The sequence below is a fragment of the Thermobia domestica genome, chromosome 13 (assembly GCF_964235325.1).
Source record: "Thermobia domestica chromosome 13, izTheDome1.hap1.1, whole genome shotgun sequence".
Lineage (NCBI taxonomy): Eukaryota > Metazoa > Arthropoda > Insecta > Zygentoma > Lepismatidae > Thermobia > Thermobia domestica.
Window position 1 is genome coordinate 29,716,693 of NC_137466.1, and position 5,002 is coordinate 29,721,694.

Consider the following 5,002-nt stretch of genomic DNA (forward strand, 5'->3'; position numbering starts at 1 on the left):
GGGCACAACCAATAATTACTGAGCGTTTGGCCACTACAGGGCGACGGTGATGTTCTGGATTTCGGTAAAAATGACTGAAACTGTGATATGTTGTAGATCTTCTGATTCCGAGAAAAGGTCTCAATGGGCACACCCACTAATCACTGACTGTTTGGCAACAACCATGCCACTTTCTTGAAAGTAACAGAACATGGTGATGTTCTTGATTTCGATAGAAATGACTGAAAATGTGATATATTGTAGATATTGTGATTCTGAAAAAATGTCCTAATGGGCACAACCAATAATGACTGACCATTTGGCCACTACCGGGCCACTTTCTTGAAATAACGGAACATAGTGATGTTCTGGATTTCGATAGAAATGACTGAAACTGTGGTATGTTGTAGATCTTGTGATTCCGAGAAAAAGTCTCAATGGTCACACATACTACTCAGTTTCCGTTTGGCCATTACAGGCCACTATCTTGAAAGTAACCGAAAATGTTGATGTCCTGGATTTCGGTAAAAATGACAAACTGTGATATGTTATAGATTACTGATTCTGAGGGAAGGTCCTAATAGGCACAACCACTAATCGCTGACAATTGGCCAGAAGCAGGCCGCTTTCTTGAAAGAACCGAAAATATTGATGGCCTGGATTTCGGTAAAAATGACTGAAACTGAATATCACGTTGTAGATATTGTGATTCTGAGAAAAATTGTTAATGGGTACAGCCAATAATCACTGGCCGTTTGGACACTACGAGACCACATTTTTGAAAGTAAGCTAAAATGATGTTCTGGAATTAGGTAAAATGACTAAAACTATGAGATGTTGTAGATATTGTGATTATGAGAAAATGTCCTAATGGGGACAACCTAAACATTACTGACCGTTTAGCCACAACCAGGTCAATTGAAAGTAACCAAAGATGGTGACATTCTAGATTTCGGTAAAAATGACTGAAACTGTGATATGTTGTAGATATTGTGATTATGAGAAAAGGATTTAATAGGCACAACCACTACTCACTGACCGTTTCGCCACTACAGGGCCAATTTTGGAAAGTAATCGAAAATGTTGATTTTCTGGATTTTGGTAAAAATGACTGAAACTGTGATATGTTGTAGATATTGTGATCCTGAGAAAAGGATTTAATAGGCACAACCACTAATCACTGATCGTTTTGATACTACAGGGCCACTTTTTTTGAAAGTAACGGAACATGGTGATGTTCTGGATTTCTTAAAAAAATAACTGAAACTGTGATATGTTGTAGATCTTGAGATTCCGAGAAAAGGTCTCAATGGGCACACCCACTAATCACTGACCGTTTGGCCACAACCAGGCCACTTTCTTGAAAGTAAGCGAGGATGGTGATGTTCTGGATTTCGGTAAAAATGACTGAAACTGTGATATGTTGTAGATCTTGTAATTCTGAGAAAATGGTACAACACCTAATCAGTAACCGTTTGGCCACTACAGGGCCACTTTTTGGATAGTAATCGAAAATGTTGATGTTCTGGATTTCAGTAAAAATGACTGGAACTGTGATACGTTGTAGATCTTGTGATTCCGAGAAAAGGTCTGAATGGGCATACCCACTAAACACTGACAGTTTGGCCATTACAGGGCCACTTTTTAAAGTAACGGAACATGGTGATGTTCTGGATTTAGATACAAATGACTGAAAAGTCTTATGTTTTAGATCTTGTAAGGTCGCCATGGGCACACAAACTAATCACTGACCTTTGGCCACAACCAGGCCACTTTCTTGAAAGTAATCGAAGATGATGTTCTGGATTTCGAAAAAATAAAACTGTGATATGTTGTAGATCTTGTGATTCTGAGAAAAGGGCACAACCACTAATCACTCAACTACAGGGCCACTACAGGGCCACTACAGGGCCACTTTTTGGAAAGTAATCGAATATGTTGATTTTCTGGATTTCGCTAAAAATGACTGAAACTGTGATATGTTGTAGATATTGTGATCCTAAGAAAATGTCCTAATGGGCACAACTAATAATTACTGACCGTTTGGCCACTGCCGGGCCACTTTCTTGAAAGTAACGGAACATGGTGATGTTCTGGAATTCGACAGAAGTGTCTGATACTGATATGTTGTAAATCTTTTGATTCCGAGAAAAGGTCTTAATGGGCACACACACTAATCAATTTCCGTTTGGCCATTACAGGCCACTTTCTTGAAAGTAACCGAAAATGTTGATGTCCTGGATTTCAGTAAAAATGACTGAAACTGTGATATGTTGTAGATATTGTGATTCTGAGAGAAAGTCTTAATAGGCACAGCCAATAATCAATGTCCGTTTGGACACCACGAGATGACTTTTTTGAAAGTAAGCTAAAATGGTGATGTTCTGCATTTAGGTAAAAATGACTGAAACTGTGATATGTTGTAGATATTGTGATTCTGAGAAAATGTCCTAATGGGAACAACCAATAATTACTGACCGTTTGGCCACAATCAGGCCACTTGAAAGTAACCAAAGATGGTGATATTCTGGATTTCGGTAAAAATGACTGAAACTGTGATATGTTGTAGATATTGTGATTCTGAGAAAAGGATTTAATAGGCACAACCACTACTCATTGACCGTTTCGCCACTACTGGGCCAATTTTGGAAAGTAATTGAAAATGTTGATGTTCTAGATTTCGGTAAAAATGACTGAAATAATGGAGTGTCAGTGGGTCAATTGGATTAAGATTTTTAAATGGGTTGTGGGTCAACAGGATATGACTCACTGCGACACACAACCCACCGTGACCCACTTTGACCAAACAATCCGTTCTGACCCACGCTGACCCACCGAACTACTGTGACTCACCAACCCATTCTGCTCAGTGCATTGTAGACAGCTTCTTCTGAGCACTGGTGAATTTGTCTACGTTTTACTTTCAAGGCCTTCTTTTTTCTTCTTTTTCATTTTTTTCTATTGAAGAAAGAACTTCAGGCACTCTTGCAGAACTTTAGGAAATTGATCATATTTGCAATTGTAATAATAGCAATAGGACTTACTTCTTGACTTTTCAGACACAGCCTAAGAGTTTTTAGAGGCGCTAACTACTTGTTTTATTTTGAATCACCTATAATGTATGAATTATTATATAAAAATTTAATATAACTATGTATGTGTGATCATCAACATCAAAGTCAACTGAAATTACATTTGGCATATACATAGTTAGGCCCTAATCTCAATATCATTTTTTAAAACTCTCTTTTGTTGGGGGGGCATTTTCTATATATAGGATTGATTTCTAAAAATAATCGAAAACGATCGATATTAGTTGACTGCCTAATATTGATATTAGGCAGTCCTTGATATGAACCACCGTGACTGCCATGATATAAATTTAACTTCAACTGCTTCTTCAATGTTCTTCTTTTTAGTTTTTACTTTCTATGGCTAGAGTCGAGGGTGAAAAAATATGCTGTTCAGAAAATGCAGTTTACAATGCGGTGAGCAGAGTGGGTCATGGTGGGTGATGGGTCGCAGTGGGTCACGGTGGGTGGTGGGTCACATGCTGTTGACCCACGTCCCACTCAGAAAACTCGACCCACCGACCCACTGACCCACTCACCCACTCCAACTCTGGTTAACGTTTCGGCGTCTGGAGTAAACAAGTTCTGCCAGGGGAACTTTTTTCTTTCAAAATATATTTTTATATGTTCATATTTATTATTATTATTAATTACTTTCTTGTATTTTTTCCTACATTATCTTAGATTAGTGACCGCGGTTTAGGATAGATTATGTAAAGTCAAATACGGTTATGTATGTTTACATTTTCGTTTCTTTCTTTCAAAATGCACTCCTATTTGTTCACGTAGTCCAAACGTAGGCATACACCTCTGTATTGATCAACTATAACATTCTAGTGTATGAGTTTATTTGCTTCGGCTCTTCTGAGCTTAAGATGTAAGTAAAAACATATTAAGAACAAATAATAAAGAATCTAAGTCTACCTGATGGATAAAAATAAGAAATTATATAAAATGCAATGAGCTGATCAGTACGGTACTGTATACGTACTTTTGGGCCACCCTGTATATTATTAATAATTTATTTCTTGCATTTAATAATAACTAGCTGAAAATAACCACTTTTCGCATGGGTCAGATAAAATATTTAGGTAAACAAACTGAACAACGAAACGAAAATATATCGGTAATTTTCTACTACTTTTACATATCGCGGGAAACGCCCCTTGAGACCCCCTGGTTCAAAATTTAAAAAGAACGCCTCTGGCTCTCAAGCGATGGGAGCTGTATTTAGAATTCAACGCCTCTGGAAGAATCACCATTCATCTCAGCGACCGTGAAAACTAAGGATTTGATACTAATATAGGTCATTTTGGATTATTTTTACGTGTTTCTGTACATCTCCCCCTTCCGGTGACCCCGGCCCGCACGCAGTGGTAGCTGATTTTGAAAGTGATCGCTAATTGAAATGTCACCATTGATCTCAGTGACCGTGAAAACTATGAATTCGACCCAAATATCGGCAATTTTCTAATATTATTACATGTCTCGGTAAACGTCCCCCTCCCCTGAGATCCCTGGTTCGATTTTTTAAGAATAAAAACTACTTGGCCCTGGTCTGGGGCCTGGACAAAAGTATCCGTTATTAAAATTTAGTAACTTTTTGTCAACTCGTCTGATTACCAGGCCGCACACAGACAGACACACAAGCAAACTCGAACAGATAGAACAAACAGCGTTCTTTCGCATAGAATGTTGTTGCTTCCACCCAGCCTAAGTGCCGGAGGGCTTCTTTTATACGTAAACACGTCTATTGAATGTGCCTCTTCTATCGAAGTAATGGGTCGCGTGTAGTGCTAGTATTATCTATTTTGTTGTTATTGACCTTGAAGAACTAACAAATGGTTTCTCATGAAGTCACAAGTCGCTTTGGTCCGTGAAGTTGATATACAGTAGAAATGACCTATGCATTACTCACCCGTTGTGAAATAGAAATATTATGTTGGTTTTAT